This window comes from Fukomys damarensis, unplaced genomic scaffold, assembly GCF_012274545.1.
Source record: "Fukomys damarensis isolate Sample0158 unplaced genomic scaffold, DMR_v1.0_HiC HiC_scaffold_27, whole genome shotgun sequence".
In the NCBI taxonomy this organism is placed as follows: domain Eukaryota; kingdom Metazoa; phylum Chordata; class Mammalia; order Rodentia; family Bathyergidae; genus Fukomys; species Fukomys damarensis.
In genome coordinates this window covers 12,965,084-12,986,140 of record NW_022900939.1, presented here as the reverse complement: position 1 = coordinate 12,986,140, position 21,057 = coordinate 12,965,084, and the positions used below count along the sequence as shown (strand labels likewise).

Here is a 21,057-nt window from a genome sequence, read left to right as displayed (position 1 = left end):
TTCCCCATATTAGTGGGTAATGGAATATTTGTCCTTCTGTGTGTGGCTTACTGCACATAAAATTTCATCCTTTAGACTCATCCAATATGTCATAATAACAATAAATGGCAGGACTTTCTTCTTCAAGGTGTAACAGCATTTGGTTATGTGTGTGTGCACCCTGTTTTTATACATATATGTGTTAATTGGTATTCAGGTTACTTGGTAGCCTGACTATTGTGAGGTATGTTGCAATGAACTTGAGAGTGCATGTCCGCTATTGTTTCCTTTAACAAATATCCCATTCTCAATATTGTTTGTACCTAGCATTCTACAATGAATATTTTTCATAATGGATTACCTCTATGTGATTAAATCATTGAATCATTGCTTTATAATATCTAAGACTTTGTCTTTTTTCACTTTAATGAAGGATTAAAAATACGGTTAAAGATGTTATTAGTAATACTAGTATATTCTAGGGCCTCAAGTTAAAGCTGTAGATCATTAGTTTCTAATTAATAACAATAATAATAATTCTGTTTATATTTATGTATATGCATATGTAAATGTGTGCATGTGTGCATGAATGTGTATTTGTATTAATTTGCTATTGACATACATTTGCTATGACATTATACTTTAAGTGAAAACATATAGTTATAATCACCTTTTCTACAATTTCTTGAAAAAAATACATGTTGTGCAGCACAGGAAGGAGACTCTTAAAACTGAATAGATTTAATGTTGTAAGTAACTCTGACATTGTACATTTTTTTCCTCATTCATCTCAGACAAGTAAAATCATGGAACATGAGAACAAAAATCAATGTTTAGAAACTACTGGTTTAGATACTGTCATTCAGAGGTATGAAACTTATTGCTTCAGATAACAAGGAAGATGATTCTATAAATTCAGAAAACATTCAAACATCATTAAAAAGTGGCATTAGTTATGACCTTTTAAATGTCATAGGCTTTGAACTCTGAATGCAACGCTACAATAAAATTACCAGTTTCAGTACTTGTTGGTTTGAACAATTGAATTGTGAAAATATTCAGAGCATCAAAACACATCTATTTTTGTAATAAAAAATAAAAAGTGAAAACATGCTAGATTCTATCTGAATCTATTTACATTTGGCTCTGCATTGGGCTTGACCAGTAAATTATGAGTTTATGAAAAATCAGGAATATTTCTCACTTTGCTTTCCCCAATAACAACCAGGACACTTTTATTCATACTGACATTAGTAAGTGTTGTGAAAGTCAAAATAACATTTAGGATCAAGTTTGTGTGACTTAAAATCAAATGGTATGCTGAACAAGCCCCTACATCCTACTCTTGAGGTTCTGTGAATGTTAACTTACATGGCAATGGACTTTGCAAATGTCATTAAATGAAAGATACTGAGATGGAGAGTCACTCTTGGATTCTCCAGGTGAGCTTGATAGAGAAAACTTTAATAGCAAAACCTAGGAAATGTCACAATGTAAGATAACTTCTGCCCTTCCCTGGGTTTAGTTCAGAATTAACCTGCCCTGGAGGCATCTAGTCTCCCTCAAAAGTTTTGTAAATGAAAAGAACCATTGTTAGCTTTGCTGACCAAATACACTCCCTTCTCCTTGGGTAGAAGAGATAACTATAAATCTTAAAGATAACCTCTCCTCACAAAGAACTACATCTATGTTGAAATTCACCTGCCTTGCCAACATGTTTTGCATGGAACTGTGAAAAAGCAATTGTAACCTCTGAATGAGAGCAAGGTTGTAAAACCCTATAAAAGCGGGAGTCACAGCTGAGTACTGGATTGATCAGGGCACCACCATTAGGTGTCATGGATTCCCCATCGCCGGAGTAAACTTTTGTTATTTTACTTCATTCTGCTGCCTCTCTGTGTGTCTGTCACTTGCCAATTCCTTCTGTAACAAGCTCAATTTTGCACAGTGATTCTCATGGAAGAAAGCAGCAGAAGTCAGGGAAAAAAAAGGTGACTTGGTAATGGAAGCAGAGACTGCAGTGGTGTCATTTACAGGTGGAGTGATGAAGCGGGTAGCCAAGAAAAGAAGGCAGGTGTCCACTAGAAGCACGCAGAGCCAAGAAAATGAACACCTTCCCTGGAAATGCCTGGAGAAGCCAACACCATGGCTTCTAGCTCCTAAAAATAGTTTTAGACTTCTTCTAGAACCATAGACAAAAAAAAAAAAAATCATGTTTTAAATAGTCTGTAGTGGTTTGTTTTTGTAGTAAGAGGAAAGCAACACAAATAATAAGCAAGACTTCAGTTTTACTAAAAATAAAGCCTTGGTTGCAAATGCTGACACTATTTGAACCTGTTGTACTCCTTTTTTTAAATTAATTTTATTGGTACATTTTAGGTATACAATATAATGACATTCACCATTGGAATTTGTACCTTTACATAGTCTATCTTGGTTCTTATATTTTTCTCCATTCCCCTGCTCTCCCTAAACCCCTCATCCCCTCCCTATTTACAAAAGTCTTTGTACTCCTTTTTTATACATCAAGCATCACAGAACATTTATAAACAGCTTCTGCAATGAAGCTATAGTTCAGGTATTGACAAGGGTTGTTTTCTATTCCTCTTTTTGCTTTATTACTCCTTTTCATCTCCTGGTACTTTGTATCCAATTAAGTGTTTAAATAAATAAGGTATTTAAATATACTAAGTAGGATTTTGAAATACTTACAACAGGACTGCAAAGCGCTGAAGATTTATATTCCCTCAAAATTCATGTGTTGGAAATACAACCCCAAAGGGATGATATTAGATAGGAACTTTGATAAATAATTAGTTCATAAAGACAGAACACTCATGAATGGGATTAATGGCCTTAAAAAAGGGACCAAAAGGAAGGCCCCCTCATCCTTCAGTCTTGTGAAGAGGCAGCCTCCTGTGAGTCAAAAATGAGTCCCTATCAAATTTCAAATTTACTGGTGCCTTGGTCTTGGATTTTCCAAACACTGTAACCATGAAATAAGTTTCTGTTGTTTATAAGATACCTAGTTTCAGGCACTGCATTACAGTAACATTAAGGGACTGAGTCAAAGATACTAGAGGATCTACATATACAAAAAGATTGAAGAAGTTCAAATTTTCTATGCTTAAACTGGGACACCCTCTCTTTCTTGCCCTTGTATATTAGTGCTCACCCAATTCACTCACACTTCTCTCTCCACTCCTGTCTCAGATTTTCACGCTCAGATTGAGTATGTCACAGGCTTCCCTTGCAGAAGGCTTTGCAGAAGGCATATTAGAGCACATTTCATCCCAATGACCTTGTGAGCCAACGCCATAATAAATTTCCTCACATATGGATGGCTTGAATACAGGGACTGAAATAGAGAATAGCATAAAATGAAGTCACAGAGAGACCAAGAAGCTAAGGTCCATTGATGCCATTAAAATGTTTTGAACAGGGCTGTGATATAAAATTTTTTCAGTGAATAAAGCTTATCTCTGCAGGAAAGCATCTTTGCTATTATTTAAATGTAGAACTTTATGAGGTTCAATGTTATCATTCAAATTATCTATTGCATGTAATGATAAAATCTGGGTAGTTGCTATATCCATTCCCTAATACTTCTGAAAAATGTTTGATTAGCACGTACTAGCCACAGTATGGAGTACAGTGTGATATTTCAATACATGAATGCAATATGCCAATGCAATTAGTATAATAATTATTTCCATCTCCCGTATTAGCACTTACTAGAATCAGGTGTAGAAGAGTAAAAGAGATCTGTCTGTGTACTACAGATAAGTAGAATCCAGCCAAGGGCCTGGATCCCATGGCAATGTCCCCCTCTAGTCCAGGTGAAGGCCTACAGTTCAGAGCAATGTCCTCTGCAAGTCTGCACCAGGAGGCTAAGAATCCTCCACGGAAGACGGAAGGAAGGATCTGTGCCAGAAAGTCCAAGAGCCGTGCTAGAGGCTAGAGTCTTCCCTGGCAGGGAATCCACACAGTGAACCAGGACACAATGCCCAAGGCAAAGGTGAAGACCAGAGCTCCCAGCCAAGTGTGTGTGCCAAGGGCCAGAAGGCGACAGACGGGCTTGAGTTGAAGGCGAGGACCAGGGCTCCTCCCAAGAGAACAACTCAGCCTAAGGAAGATGGGGAGCTCAGAGGAAAAGAACAGCCAGAAAGAAATACGCGTTAAACTCTCCCCTGAGCCTGAAAGACTCAGCCTCACTGTGTGATCCCACCCAAGTTGAGCATTAGTTAACCCCACACATCGCCTTACCATTACTTTGTGTTTGGAATGTTCGAGCTCCTCTTCTTTAGTTTTTCATAAAACACATAATAGTCTATTTTTAAATACAATCCTGTTTGTCTATTGTCTAGCATTGCTTTTGCTTCCTTTGATTTTGGGGACATACAAAAATACCCATCACCTATATTGGTGTCTTGAAGGATTCCCCCATGTTTCTTTTCCTAATTGTTTTGTATCTTACATATAAAGCTTTAATCCTTGTTAAGTTTATTTTTGTACAAGGGTCACGTTTCAAACTTCTGCACGTGAATCTCCAATTTCCCGAATACCATTTGTTGCCAATATATCTTGCGGTTCTGTTTTTTTCTCCAAAAATCATTTGGCTATAAATGCATGGGGTGATTTCTGAGTACTACTCTATTTTGTCCCATTGGCCTCTACACCTGCTTGATTTTTTTTTATGCCAATAATGTGATGTTTTGGTAACTATAGGTTTGCAGTATATCTTAGAAAAAGTCCTCCAAGAAGACCATTTAGAAGACTATCATAATTGTTCAAATAAGAAAAGATGAGGGTTATATTAAGGTACTGGCATTGTTACCAAACTTTGAGATATGTTTTAAAAGTAGGATTTTCTGTAACAGATGTTGATAGGGAAAACTTTTATAAATAGCAAAAATCTACAAAGTGTTACAATATAAAATGGCTTCTGCTGTCTCTAACAGCAGTTTGCTTTGTTTAGCTCAGAACTAACAGGCACCAAAGGCACTAATTGCTGAATGCAGCATTTGCTCTTACTCTGAGATAACAGGGCACAGCAAGACCTTGATCTCTGAAGAGACTGGAGCCACATGATGACAAAAGTGTCAAGATGAACCCATTGCTAATATCTGTTCCCTTGATTCTGAACACGCCTTCCTATGGGCTAGGATAGATAACTAGGTGAATCTTAACAGTGAACTCCCCTAGCTACAAAGAATTATGTCTGGGTTGAAAGTTAACTCTCCTGTGACCGTGATTTGAACTGTGAGAATGAAATGTAACCACCCAAATGAAGTCAAGGCTGTAAAACCCTATAAAAGGAGGAGTTGTAACCCAGTGCATTGTCGATCTAGGCACAGCTTATGTGTGATCGACCCTGGTCAATGAGTAAATTTGTTATTTGACTTCCATTCTGCTGCCTCTCTATGTGTCACTTCCTGATTCCTTCTGTAGCAATGTGTTTGTGAACTAAAGTGAATAATCAATATTATGCCAACTTTTAGTCTTTATTACTTATTATAGTTCTTATTACTACAGGGAATACTAAAAGAGAAACAAATTTAATGTTGTGAGATAGTATGAATTTTGTTTGACTATATTAACTTCAAACACTTATTTGATATCCAGATGAAGATGTGTGAAAACATATAATGACCAAAATTAGAAAATAGGCCATCCAGAGAAATAGGCTAAGATAGACATAGAATCTTTCAAGTGTTCGGTTTATATGTGATTACGAGGCTCCTGATGAACATTTGTGGAGTGAGTGTAGACAGAAACTAGAAGAATTTTAAAAGAAAACCGTAACAAGTACCAATACCTGGAGCTTAGGAGGAGAGGATTCATCATTATAGATACAGAGGTAAGAGGAGAAATAGAAATGTGTCTTGTCTTACAGGCAAAATAACTTCAACAAAAAAAATAGTGGTTGTGTCTAAGCTTGTAAGACATTTTGTGATGAGGCCTAAAAATGACAGTTAGAGGCTACTGTTATTTAAAATGACGACAGTATGTGACAGAAAATGGACAGTGTTGTTGGGATAGGGTAAAAAATATTAGGTAAGGATTATAAGTGCTATATTTTATATATTTAAAACTTAGACTTCTTTTTTTTAAAAATCCCTGTTTTCCCATGTTTAAGAGAAGAAATGCTTGAAGACATTTTCTCTTCCTTTGAATGTTTTTTGGGGAGCATTGGTATTGAACCCAGTGCCTGACCAGTACTAAACATGCATTCTAACACTGATGTAAAATTTTAGAGCTAAGATTTTTTTCTTTTTTCACCCATCTGTGTTTCTGTAGCAGGGATGGCGAACCTATGGCATGCATGATACTTGCTTTTCTTTTAAGACAAAAGATGCTAATGTATGTTATTTTTTTTCTAAACTAAAACTTCAGTACACAGGTTTAATTGCACTGTTGGCCCTTTGCCATAAATAAGTAGGTTTTGATTTGTAGCTTCATCTCTAAAGGATTCACCATCACTGTTCTATAGGTTTATGGATGTGTTTCCCTAGAACTAGATTTTGTGTCTAATTACTGGTACGTGCATGTAGGTAAAATAAATGCTCTTTTTTTTCTTTTTAATGGTTTCACTCCATTGGAATCCTAACCCAGGGAGAAGAAGTTGGTGAAATTCTTTATTTGTATAGAAATAGTTTCTGGATGTGAATTCTTTTTCTACTCACAACCACAAAACATCTATGACAAAAATGAATCATTGATAGAGGTTAATATTCTACTTTCTTTTGCTTTTTTTTTTTACTCTCTTCTTGAAATATCATATGCAAGCTAATATTTAAAAATGTTTCCCATAAGTTTTGTTTTTACTAGTAGTTTCATATTTTATATTTAGCTCTCAGATTCTTGTTGAGTTTATTTTTGTATAGATTAAGAAATAGTGATCAAGTTCAATCTTATGCATGTGTAGTTTTCTCTGCACAGCTAAATAAACCTGACCAGATATATCATGGCACTCTTCTAAAATTATTTAATGAAAATTCATTTCCTGGAGAATTATGGATTTATTCTTGTTGCATTTATAATATAGGAAATAATATATAAATGATCAAAATGATTTTACAACATAGCTACATTTTAATAAAATTTCTAATATTTAAACTTTAATATAGAAGTATTATATGAGGAATAAAGTAATCTAGAGTCTATCCTCTATATATACAATAATTAGAGTTCTTCATCCTAATCACTAGGTCTTTTGATGTAAGTAAAAACTCAAAATATTAATATACATAGATTTGTTTCTTTCCATGAAGTATTAACTAGTAGAAGAACTTCAATTTGACAAATGCAAAATAAATTAATAAATTGAAACAAACCAAAAAAGATTATAGAACCAGACTAAATGTATATGGTATTGCTGTTCAGACACTGGACACAGCCACGTAAGTCTGTATAACTCAAGAAAAAGGAAACAAGCACGGTGAGCCCTGTGATTACTCAGTTTAGTATCTAGTGCATTTTATGCTTCAGCATGTGAAATAAAATCCCAAACATAACTCAATAGGCTTGCTTATTCAAACGGACAGAAATAAATTTGAGAGGACCATTGCACTTAGGATTTGCAGAGCAGAATAAGAGAAAGAAGCAAGTTGTGTATAGAACAAGGTCAAGAGATTTTCAAAAGGACTCTTGGTTAACTTATATTTTTCTGAAAGTACTCAGAAAGTTCATTACTAAGCAATTTATTTAGCATTCTGTAGAGTTCTTGAGTGAAGATACATACATTAGATACATAATAGTGTAACTAAACATTATTGTAAATGCTAAGAGTGGTTATTGCCTTTCAGTTTTCCTTTCTTTCCTTTGCTTGACACAATGCCAAATATTTTTGTTTGGATTTAAAAATAAGTCATTGAGTATAAAATCATTGGAAGTTGAGATATCATTTGGATATCATTCCAATTCCAGTAGTACAAAGGAATTCTTACACTTTGATGACTATAATGTTTAGTTACACCATTTTCTAATAAATATCAACATAAACACGATTTTGGTCAGGTTGGCCAGTATGAGATATTGTGCAGATAACAATTTAGCCAGTTGTTCGAGGAAAGGTCCTTAATTAACATTTTTTTTTCTTTTTGTCTTGTAGGCTAAATTAATTTTGGTCACAATTCCTCAACTCTGCTGTTATAGTGAAGAAAAAAAAAACTCCATGAAAAAATGAATGGGCATTTGTATTAGGGTTCTCTATAGGAATCAAATCACTAGAAAACAGATGCATATTGGTGCAAGGGGATTTACTAGTTCAGCTTATGGGACTGGAGATGAGAGAGACCACTGTGCAATCTGTGGGGTCACAGGAAGAAGAACTAAGGGTTAAAGGTGTAGGGAAAGTGGGAAGGGTAGGGGAATGGTAATAAGGGAAAAGAAAACAAATGTGAGAAAATGAAAAGATGGAAATAAAGTGTTAGTAAATGGGGAGGGGAGGAGAGGGTGAAGAGAGGGCTGGGACAAGGAGAAAAATGAGAACCAAGACCTGTCATGTAAAGGTAAAAGATCCCAATAATGAATGTAACTGTACTGTATACCTAAAATGTACCAATAAAAAAAAAAAAAGCAGAGAAAGAAGAATCCACAATCGTGTTCTGCAAGCCGAGGAGCCAGATGAACCAATAGCTTCTTGGCTCACATCGATGGAAGCCACAAAACAAGCAGGATTAAAGATGCAGTGCCATTCCCAGGTGAAAGATCTGGAGGCTCACTGGAGATTCACTGGTGTGAATCTGCTTTCAAACAATAAAGAAATCGAAGACCAATGTCCAAGACAATAGTGAAACTACACATCTCACAAAACAGGACGGATCACAGTTTTCTTCTTTCTTGTTTTATCCCATATAGGCTGCAAGTCTTCGGTTGGTGTTACCCACATCCAGCATGAGTCTACTTCTCTCAGTTGGCTGCCCTACATGTCAGCTACCCACAGACCAATCAGAACTGTGTTTCATTAATGTGCTAAGTGGTTCTTAATTCACTCAAATTGACAAAACATGGTTATCAGTCACAGCATGATGTGTCCTGATAAAAATTTTTATTTATAAAACTAGCAGGGGACATGGTGGGTTTTCACCCACCAGCCATACAGGATGCACATCTTCATTTTGAAGGACCAACTGGAATTAAACAGTTGGAGAAAAATACAAATGTCATATAAAGCAGAAGAAATAAAGTAGTCAAGCATAAAGCAACATGGTGTGTTGTGGGAATGAGAAAAGGAAAATTTGAGCACCTGCGCCCATGTTATATAGCTGAAGGTTAATTTGATAGATGACCAGATTTGATCGATACAACAATTTTATCCTTACTAATGAAAAACAGGTCCATAGTAATGTAGTAAAAATAGGATTCAATGATTCTAATGTAGGTTTGACTTTTAAATACTGTTGTTTGCATTGTAACTTCAATCTCAGAAATACACATTTGTTAAATAGTAAGTACTTAGTAATTACAGTTTCCAACTTTTTGGATGGACATTATATTTACTGGATCCGAAAAATCATCAGTATGTATATTGTAAGCTCCACTTGCTTAGAATTTTAAAGAGTAAAAAAAAATAAACTTAACTATAATTGCATGGTTAGTACCATGTAATTAATCTTTTCTGAAACACTAGTTAATTATGAATTAAAAGTTGCCAAGCAAATTGTATTTTAAATGGATTCACTTTTTAATTTTCTTTTGCTCAACATTGTAGGGCAGATTTTGCATTCACTCACTCACCATTGGCTATAAGTGCAAATGAATCCATTTCCTTTAACACTCTCCCATTGTTAATGACACATAAACATATGCTCTGGTTGGATTCTCAATTAATTATGAGAAAAACTGTGAAATACCTTATGTGCTTCTTCTACCAATGTAAAATGCAATCAATCAGCTTTGCTTGTCATGGGAAAATAGTGAAGTTGTATTTAGGGTAAACAATGAGAAAGATTTTAGGCATCTGGATCACAAATAAATAAGCAAAATTACCATCAAAGCTTTCAAATTGCAGGCTTTGCAAATATGCAAAATGGGGTTAAAGAATGACTTCTAAACATGTGTCATTCGCATGCTTAAGCACTGCATAAAATCAATTATCCACATCAGAACTGAGATCCGGAGTCTGGTTATACTCCATTAGATGCATTAACTGATGCCAGCATCTTAATATATTCTCCTATGAGGACACAAGAAGAGAAAAACTTTTCAAAAGATGAAAATGAAAAAATAATAATAGATTCATGGTTTCCAGTCTTGTGATCATTAATTAGTCACCTACCTTTTGTTGCTATGAATCAACTCTAATTAGTCTTGATGCTACGAGAAATATACTTCTGTGCCGTTGATCTTTGTATCCTGTAAAAGCTTTCTCTCCACTCAGAATGACACCACTAGAAAGAACATATGAGATTAGTTCATTCTACACTCTCATTTTGCACAGCAGGGAGCCTATATAGCTAGTTATAGCAGATGCAAACTTACTGAGTCCTAACATGTTTTTATAATTTATCATACCTCTTTGACTATAACTGTTAATATTTTTGTTAATTACATTATTTCTTTTTACCTAAACTACTTTCATCTATCCTTTCTTTTGTTGTGATGAGTATCGAACGCTGAACTTCATAAACATTAGGCAAGCAAATGCACCACCACTGAATTACTTTCCTAGCTTTGTCAAATTGTTCAATATTTTGTTTTCTCCTCCCCAAAAGATATTACTACCTCAGCTTTAGAAATCAGATTTTACAGCTTGAATTGCTGTCACTATAAGAACAAATTAGGTATAGAATGGATATTTCACTATTAATATTCTAATTTGATCAAAAAAGAGACTAAATACTTTAATGAAACTTGAAACAATTGCACAAATCAAATCTATATCATGATGTTGTCTGTTCAGCAATTGCCAGCTTCTGCTGAAATGAATCTATACTTAAAAAATCAATGATATATTCTGGCTATCTCTGCAGGTTTTCCTTTCTTCTTACTCTTTCCCTCACCAACAGCCACTCACTCTTTTCCTTCCTTTTATCAACCTGATTTCTTCACTTAGCTTATTTTCTTCAAATTCTTCTCTATGTCTTTTTAATATGTTTTTATCTATGATGTCTCCTAGTCCTTTGAATTGTCGAACCACAAATTTTAATTTGTCCAGAAATTTTTCAATGTGATATCAGTACAGAAATTATTTTCATAGTAACTGCATCCTATTAAGCTATCTTGTACAGTATTACCTTGTACATTGAGGTATCATAATTATAGAGATGTTAATGAAATGTTTATCCATTCACCATGGTGAGGAGGTAATAATTGTCCCTGTTTATCCCTAGCTTGCAGAAGAAAGCTTCCAGGAAAAGCATTCAGAATTACCAATACTACAATATAGGACCTATATTATAGTCCCATGATATATCAATCTCATTTTTATTCTACTCCTTCATATCCAAATTCAAATATTTATCTATCTCTATCTATCTATCTATCTATCTATCTATCTATCTATCTAGAGGAAATTCTGCAGTGTTTTTTTTACTTTCAGGACTACAGCCAACAGTATCATGTTAGTGCTTTGATTAGACCCCCTTAGGCCACAGAGCTACAAATGTTCATGAGTTTTAACCTCACCCCCGATTGACTTAAGCTGCAATGCTCTGGTCTGGTATTACAATGCTCAGACAGGATAACTCTGGGACAGCTTTCACTCTACTACCCCACTGGCCCAGCACATTAGACTTAAGGTGCCTTCCTGAGCACAATTATTTCGTTTTATTAACAACTTTTACACTGCCATTGTGTTTTCAACTTTCATTTATGTATCTTTTGTTTTGTTATTTATTTAGCTTAGAGAATCTAGCCTGAACAGTGACTTTTATGATATCTGATCAAAAAGAATTTCTAGTTTCTATGCATTTCTAGGCATAAGAGATTTTTCAGTGAAACCATCCCCATAATGTTTAACCGTTAATCTATTATTGTAAAGCACTAAATACCAAGTTATTCTGGCTTTATAAGGAAGAATTACATCTTTGTAAGGGGTTGTGAAATTTAGGGAAATGGTAAACAGATATTATATAATGCCAGAAAAGATGATTTATCTTTTTATTTTTCCTAGAAGTACTGGCTGTAGTCTCACATTTGAAGAAACAAACAAACAAACAAACAAAAAACATAAGTTAAAAAGATCCACCTATTCATTTGAAGGAAAGTAACGTATGCAAGTTTTTAGAGTTTAGTAAGACATGGTCATATTGGACTGCCATTGCAAGTTCAAGAAATCACGAGGCAGGATCGGAATTCATTGATTGTAAATTTCTCTGAAGCAATTTTATCAGAGTAAATAACACTGTAGAATTTCCCTCCTTTCTCTGTGAGGCTGGATATTAACATATTCCCCAAGTCCTCGGGAAGAAGTACAAGAAAAGAACTCCTTAGAAGGACTGGGAAGGCTTTGCAGAAGAAGAGATGCAGGCTGCCTCCTCTTGTGATGCAAGTTTTCCTGATTTATGGAAACTCAAAGGATCTACAGTGTCATTCCCCAAACACACATTGAAAATATTCTTCATGTGTTTGGTGTGACTCTAGATTTGTGGATCAAAGATGCTAGTTTGTGGCTGACTGTGCCCTGGTGGAGGAGGGTGCAAGATCTTTACCAGTGGCAAGTTTGGACACAAGGCTGAAGCACAGAGGTTCCCAGTGGTGACGTGGCCATCTGGAAAGGCCCCACTAGGTGGCCTCTGGGTTTGTTTTCTAGGAATGCAGTGGGGGGACAGCAGCCCACGGGAAGTTGGTAGAAGAGTGAGGAATTTCTACTGATGCAGCAGCAAAAGGGGCCAAGAGGATGTTCCTGGGGAGGTGGAAAAATGGAGGAAAGCCTCAATTTGACTCGTGGCGTGAAAGGGGGTATGCAACAGCCCAGAGAGATGCAAGATTGACAATTTAAAGACACTTTTATTTATTAAATAAAGCTTTCACATTCTTCCTCACTTCTAAATTAGGTGAGCACAAGGAATTTGAAGAAAGGTGGATGGAAAACAAAAATATTTCACATTTCCCACTCTTGGTCAAATGTGAGGTGGAAAGGACCAAGCTTTGAACGGGCCATTTATTACCATTTAAATGTGTTTTATCAGTGCCTGTTATTTTCACAAAGAATTGGGTTTCAGTGCAGTATTTTCATGTATCCCCTGATATATTTCCATTACATCTGTTACACCTCCCCTCATCTCTTACATCCCCCATCACCCTTCCCACATTCTCCCTCTGCTGTCTAATAAGTCTCCCTTAGAAGTCTTACTTTAGCAATTGAAACTAAAAGTTAGAACATTTGAAACGTTGTAATACCTGAGCTAGTACTACAAAACTAATAACCATAGCCAGTCTACATCCAGAAAAACAAATGTCCAACAACATAATTTTGAAGAAAACAAATGCTGTCATACACCACCTAATGATCTTCCAGTGACTGGATGATCACATGTATTGCACATTTTCTGTGTTTAGATAGAAATACCATTGGGTTACAATCGCCATGGCGCAGTATTTAGTACCATAACACACTGTCTGTAGTCCAGCAGCAACAGGCTCTCCATACAGCCTAGGTGTTCAGTAGGTTATACCAAATAAGCTTGAGGTTCGTGTAAGAGCATTCTACAATGTTTGCCTAACAATGAAATTGCCTAATGCTGCACTTTTCAGAACTTACCTCAATTGTAAGTAGTGCATGACCCTATTTAAGTTGTTTTCTGATTGTATCTGATTAAGCATAGCTCTTTCATAAACCATTTAAAAAAGCTAATATTAATATTCTTTACTGTAATACCAGAGACAAATAAAAACAAAACAATAAATGGGACTCTGATTTTATGTTCAAAGATTATGTTATGTAACAGCAGAAAAATGATGTAATTAAAGTCAACTAGGAGAAAGCATAGTCTTAAAGTTATAATAACACATGAAAATTAAGGAGATGAAAAAACTCGAAAGCATTTCTTTCAAGCGGCTATTTAGTTACCTTCTAATTTGTTTCAGCTACAGACAAGAGTCTTTGCAAGAAAACTTTATTCAACTGACAAATGTTGGTTTGTTGTTGTAACACCTGCTACTAGTCTGGAAAATACGTGCAATAATTTAACGTCTTTCATAGAGCAAATTAATATTAAATGTATCTTGGGTTGAATAGCAAGCACTATGACTAAGATTTGGAATTCAATCTTAAACGTGCTTCATTCATCCACTAGCCTAACTACTCCTATGAATTTATATTCTCTGTGGTCAAATCAAAAGCTATTTCTACACATTTGCAGATAACATACCAGAGTAAAAATAGATTCTTGCATTGCATTTATATGTAGATAAATCACTATCAGTCCAAACACTGCAATGGACCTGAAGTTATGGAAATATTTCTTCTTTTATAAAAATTACAACAGATAATTCTTTGTAAATGACATACTGGATTTGTGAGTCAGAACCAACTATAGTCCAGAGGTAAATAAAAGTCATCAATAATAATTTCACATTTATGTCTACAAAATAATAAATGTGTTAAGTTGCATCTATTTTGGAGATCAACTGTTGTTTCTTCCTTTAATTCAGAACTCTATTTTCCAGCTTTGCTACATTTTTACCAGTTACTTATCCTGTGCACTGAACTCATTTCACAATTTTCTGCTAAACACCTGAGTCTATAGGCATTTCTCAAAATGCTATTTGCCATAGCATAGGGTATTCATTGGAAGAAGCTTTTCACTGCAGCCAGAAATCATAGTCAGTCTTTTTCCTTAACATACAGGAACATGCTGTTATATCCCTGCTCCAGGTGACAAAATTGGACATTATCCCAGAGCATGGATACATGGTTTTAACAGCATGAGCTCTTTGATACAGATCGCAGTATTTTCTCTTCATCCTCCCTGTAGACATATAGCTGCAAGGGATGCTGATTTCTTTTTCATAATCTTTGTACCTTTTGAGACCAATGTGTATGCACTCAGATGAACATGTGTACTTATTTTTCCTATTTTCCTGATTGTACATATTTTGATTCTTCCCTTTAAATATTATATTATTTTTCCTGTGACTAAACTCTTCTCTTCAAAAACTTATAATAAAAAATAAATAAGATCAATGCAAAAATAAGATACAATACAAAAATAAGATTTAATTATTTTCTTCCATATTTTATTTTTTCACATCCTACTTGTATTTAGTGATCCTCTGAAGATGTTCTTTAACCAGCATGATTTGGATGTTTTATAGCATCATTCTGAAGCCTACTTCCTAAGGATCCAAGCTAAGTCCATGACATAATTTAAATGTCTTTCTATAAGAATGTTTCCATTCAATACCTTATTCCTCTTGAAATCTAAATTCTTCTTCATCCAAATTTCAAGACCATTCCATAAAATTTCTAAATTAATTGTTATGGTTTGTGTCTAGATATCTCCCCAAAGCTTCATGTGGTCATATGTGGGGCTTTTTCTGAATCTAGAGGGTGGCTGAATCTAGAGTGTGTGATTCTGGGATTAAGCATCTAGAGTGTGTGATTACTAAATTAGTACATTGATTAGTTTGGTACTGCCCTAATGCCCAGTAGCCTAGATAAAACATAAAAGAGGCAGAAGGAGGGGCTGGGGATTTAGCTTAGTGGTACTATGCCTGCCTTGTAAGTGCAAGGCTCTGAGTTCAATCCCATTACCAATAAAAAAATAAAATATAAAAAATAAATAAAAGGGACAGAAAGAAGCTATTAGGGTCCCTTGTAGCTTTTGCTGTCTTCTGGCCAACACAAACCATTTCTCCTCTGCGATGCCCCTCTGCCATGCTACCCTACTATGGAGCCCGACAATTATGGACCAAAACCTCTACAAACTATGAACTAAATAAACCTTTTTTCCCTTAACTTTGGACAGCAGGTATTTTGTCTCAGCAATGAGAAAAGTAACTAAGACAGAATAATACTTATTTTAGTGGGTAATTTTTATGTCATTGCCCAACAATCTATGTTTGAGGAGTGGATGTTTCCAATCACGCAAACTTAACAAGTAATTAAAGGCTGGAAATTGCAAAACTAAAATTAGAAATAAAAATTGAATGCCAGACACATTCTGAGACTTCTATATAAACACATTCATGTCTTTGATATCTTAAGTTTTTATGATTAAAATGAAGGCACGTTTAAATTACATAATTCTGAATCTAAAAGCACTATTTTATCATTTATCTATCTATCTTTATCTATCTCAGAAATACCAATATATTGTGAAAGAAGAGACAATTTTTTAACAAAGTTCTGAAAGATTTCCCAAACACAAGGTTTTTTAAATGAGTCTGTGGCATTTTTAATTATACCACTATCAATTCTTTATATTTATTATTATATTTTCTTTCAGAATAAATGAAGAGACTTGCATTATTTTAAGAAAAAACAAAGCATGAGTTTTCAATACAGTAATCAACTGTTTGGATCCTACTTTTTACTTTGCAAATGTGCTGACTGCACACCCAGGCTACACAGGGAGATGCAAACTTCAAATAAGGACCTTATGTTTTCTGGCAAAGAAGAAAGGTGCTGAATAATTGCATACATTCTCGTTAGTGTTTTGGTACAATATTTACATATTATCATGGAGCCACTGTTTCACGTATGGTGTGCATTGCTATATATCACAGAACACTTAAAGAGAATAAATGGACAGATGGGGCCTTCTTCCTCCATCTGCCTGGTGGTTCCTCTGTGATGGGGTTCACCTTCAATACCAAATCTTCAGATGAATTTTTTTCAGCACAATTATTACTATCATTTTAATCTGTGAAGCATATAAAAATTCTCTGAGTAACTTTCTTACTATCCGTGCTTCCATCTCAATGATGAACATGGTATACTCAGAGGTTGGATCAGTATGTATTAGGTCTATAATATACGTTCAACTAATATTCATAAGTTAAGTAATAATGATACGATATAATATCTTCTCTTGAATACAAACCTAGGCTGTTTTTTGGTTTGTTTGTTTTTTGTACTGGGGATCAGTACTCAGGACCTTGTGCTTTCAAGGCAGGTGGTGGAACCACTGAGCTAAATATGGCCCTAGGCTCTGTTTTTTCAACCATCATTGATTCAACTATATGGTTTTCTTAACTTTCAAGCAAGTATATCTACATTTTCTTTTTGTGTGAACTGAATAATATTACATTGAATATTTTTATCATTTTTAATTCATTCATTATTTGGTGAATAAGCTTCTTCAATGTCTTTGATGTTATGAATAATGGTGCAGTGAACAGGAGAGTGCATATATTTCTTTGGGATCTTGATTTGAAAAAGAAAGTAATATTGGTATTACAAGAAGAATAAACCTGGAGGGATATCATGTTAAGCAAAATAAGACAGATACAAATATAAAACAAAACAAACAAACAAAAAGATACCACACAATGGGGCATCTAAAATAGCCTTTGAAGCAGAAAGTGAAGAAGTACCTAGAATTAACTGGGGAGAAAAAAATAGGGATGCAATGCTCAGATATGTGAAGTTTCCATTTTGTAAGTCATTAAGTCCTATAGATCTATGCAGGGTATTCTTTTACTTAGTAATAATATACCGAATAATTAAAATATTCTATGAAGGTAAATTTTATGGTAATTACTCTCATCAAAAAGGGTAAAAATAGCATATAGGAAGGTTGAAGGGAACCTTTGGAGTACATGGATATGTTAATAGCACAAACTGTGATGCTCATTTCATAGATGCACGCTCATTTCTACACAACTCAAGTTGAATATATTAAATATGTATGGTGTTTTGTCAGTCATACTTTAAGAAAGTGATTAAAAAAACAACAAATTCAGCCGCAATTTATTGAAGGTTATAACTCTTTTTTTTTTTTATCTTCCTAGAACACGTTCAATAATCCTTAGTAACATCACTGTGTTTTTCCTCTGGCTGTGATATCTTTCACAATTGCAGTCCAGGTTTTCATTAAAAACAAGACTGATAATGGAACCAACACACAGGAAAGCAGAAGTAAAATAAAATTTCCTGGTACAAACACTTTATTACCTAGATGCAGTGCTAAGGTAGAATTTCCCAGTGGACTTCCTCATTGTATCACCCAAATTGATAAGTATTTGTGTCACTTAGAAATGAAAGAATCCTTACTAATAATCAACCATCTTCTTGACTGATAGGTCCTAATACCAACGGATATCAAATTCCAAGTGTTGCTAATTAAACTTTCATCTTATATTCTGATTCTTTTACTCACCACTTTTGTGTACTTATTTCCACTCAGTCCAGACTTCCATGTAAATCTGACCCATCTTAATATCTACAGCATCATTTCTTCTTATGATTTCTCACCATCAAAACTCCTGCTAATTGCCTCATTTTTACCCTATTTCTAAACTCCGCTTCAAAGTAAAAAGCAATAGTTGGCCAGCACTTTTCTTTCCCTGGAAGGTTTTTGATTTGGTGTATAGCTTATCAGTTAGCTGCATTTGCATGAAGTGTCCAGATTTTTCCAGCTACTACGGTGATGGGCAGAATAATTATATGACATGGAACAAAACCTGACTGCCTAAAAGGACAGTCGACAGAAAGACCCTTTTATAAGGACTTTCAGCATAATAAACTAGTCCATATTCAGTGATCATATTAATATTTGGATGGAGCATAGTAGATGATCAATGAATGATTATTAGAATTATCAGTGCTTCATATAAAAAAGAACTCTCTAGCAATTATTGTGCTGTATATAAACAAGGTAAAGAAGATGGTGGTACTGCTTCTCACTTGAGCTGTCTTTTCCAATATGAATAATGAATGATTGATTGGTATTTTTTTAACCTAACATTTTCTTATTCTCAGTTGAAAAGTATATTTTCCTTCTAGTAGTAAGGGCCACAATCCAAGAAATTATAAGAAGCTATCATTTCCCTAATGAGAAACTCTGCCTGTGCCATTCTTGCATTCTGTGATGATAGGAGTTGTAAAGAACTTCAAAAAGGGAAGTGTGTGTTTTCTTCCTTACTTAGATCAGAAAACGCCTTTACAGAATTTCAGTGATTTTTAAATATCCTTTAGCCTGGCTAATCCTATTCTGCTTGTTTATTTGAGTTTTCCCCTCTGGGAAATATAAACTAAGAGCTCAACAGTTAGATGAGAGATTCTACACATGTTCCTTCTTTTTTAGTTTATTACCCATCACACAAAACTAAAGATTGATGTTGATACAGTTTTTCTAAAATGTCATTATAAAATACAGTGCACTTTAATATTCAGTCATTTCAATGAAGGAGGAATTATAAAGTCACTAATTTTCACAGTTCCAAAAATACTTTTTGTTAGTTATTAATCATCATAAAATATTAGCTGTTTTTTTAGGATGTACTTACATTCTGAATTATAAGGTTTTAAAAATATGTTATACAGCTCAGGGTAAAGGAGGGATAATTTATAATTCAAATGCCAGTAGGCACTTTAACCTCCCTTTGTAAAATGAATGTATGTCAATCTTATATTTATTAGTGACAGCCATATTTACTGTAAAATTGAATCATATAATAGATATCAATCATTTATTCTTTACTTATGGGGAGAGAGGCTTTTTGCATCTAACAGTAAAATTCTTAGCATGGCACTTTTGTGAAAATAATAAAACAGTAATACTCTTGTTCAAACAATTAAGCGTCAAATTTCCCTATGATCTTTAGTCTTGGTGTAAGTGTTTCCACTACCGAAGCATAGAAAATAAACTTCTTTCCATTTTTGAGGAAGAAAAACACATGGAGATTAGTGCCTTAAAAATATAAAGTAATAATCCTTTGCTGGATAAAACTTGACCCCTAACAGTGCAATACAAAAATATGTGATAAACTATGTAAAATTACATTGAGAAGCCATTTTTTTCTTAAGCCATTTACCTCTAAATGTCTTCAAAGAAAATAATAATTCATGCAGTCTGCTAATACAAATAAATGAATAATCAGAGAGATACCCTCAAGAGTACAAACTCACTGCCAAGTGCAGGCAAGGGGACTTCCTTGGATGTCAGAATGGACTTAGCTTTTTAACATACAGAAGAATGAGTGATAGATACATTCTATAAGAGACAAGAAATATCCAAAATAAGAAATACTATACGGAGAGTTGAGCTTAATTCCTTGCATATGTAAGAAAGATGAAATGAGTTTTAATCATGTTTGGAACTTGTAAAATACAGTGGTCCATATTCAAGCAGACATGGCCCTAGCAGTGTTTGGAATTGAGTAATTGCAGAGGCTCAAGTAAACATTGCCTACAACAGAGGCAATGATAAAGATTGAATCCCTATCTCCACATGGGGAGTAGATAAAATAATGTCTCAGTAATACAGTTCTGGAACTCTCCACGTTAAAGGTATATTGCCTTGTCTTTCACTATGAATTTCTAACTCTGCTCTAGAAAAAAGTATGAAAATGATTTACTTCAGTCATTTGCTACCAGTGTTTGCCTGTATAAATGTGCACGTGGAGGATGTATCTTAATGAAATAAGTGACCATATTCCCGCAAACTACTTACATTAGTTCTTTACATAATGATCATTTCCAGAAAGAAAATATTTTATTAGTTTATGTTTGTAACACATGCTATCTACAATCATCTTGGGGAGCGAGTATATGGTCATAACACAGTTTGATACCTCTTATTAATCTGCTTTCAGTTCCCTCCTACCGCTCTCCCTCCTCCTCCAAATCCCCCCCGCTTGTTTTTTGTACCAGGGATTGAATTTGGGACCTTGCACTTGTGAGGCAGGTGGCGGAACCACTGAGCTAAATCCTCAGCTCCTCTTGTTGATATTATTAATCTTATCTCATGTTTATGACATATGAAGAGAGGAAAGGGGAAATAAGTATAAGAAAATAATAGCATTATCAAGAATTAAGAGTTAGGGCCAGGTGTGGTGGTGCATGCCTGTAATCCCAGCACTTGGGAGACAGAGGCAGGAAAATCGCTGTGAGTTTGAGACCAGCCTGGACTACATAGTGAGAACCTGTCTCAGAAAAAAAAAAAAAAAAAAATGAATTCGAGT

The 21,057-nt window shown here is 34.7% G+C and overlaps 1 long non-coding RNA gene across 2 annotated transcripts in view; it reads right to left on the bottom strand.

Moving 5' to 3' along the window:
• Positions 1 to 2,924: 2,924 nt before the first annotated feature.
• Positions 2,925 to 21,057, bottom strand: part of LOC104854162 — a 61,451-nt gene continuing 43,318 nt past the window's right edge. For both annotated transcript variants that reach the window (XR_778001.1, XR_778002.1), the window contains 2 exons: positions 10,262 to 10,373; positions 2,925 to 3,337 (listed from right to left, as the gene is read on the bottom strand). This is a non-coding gene — a long non-coding RNA (uncharacterized LOC104854162). The remainder of the gene's footprint in view (positions 3,338 to 10,261; positions 10,374 to 21,057) is intronic.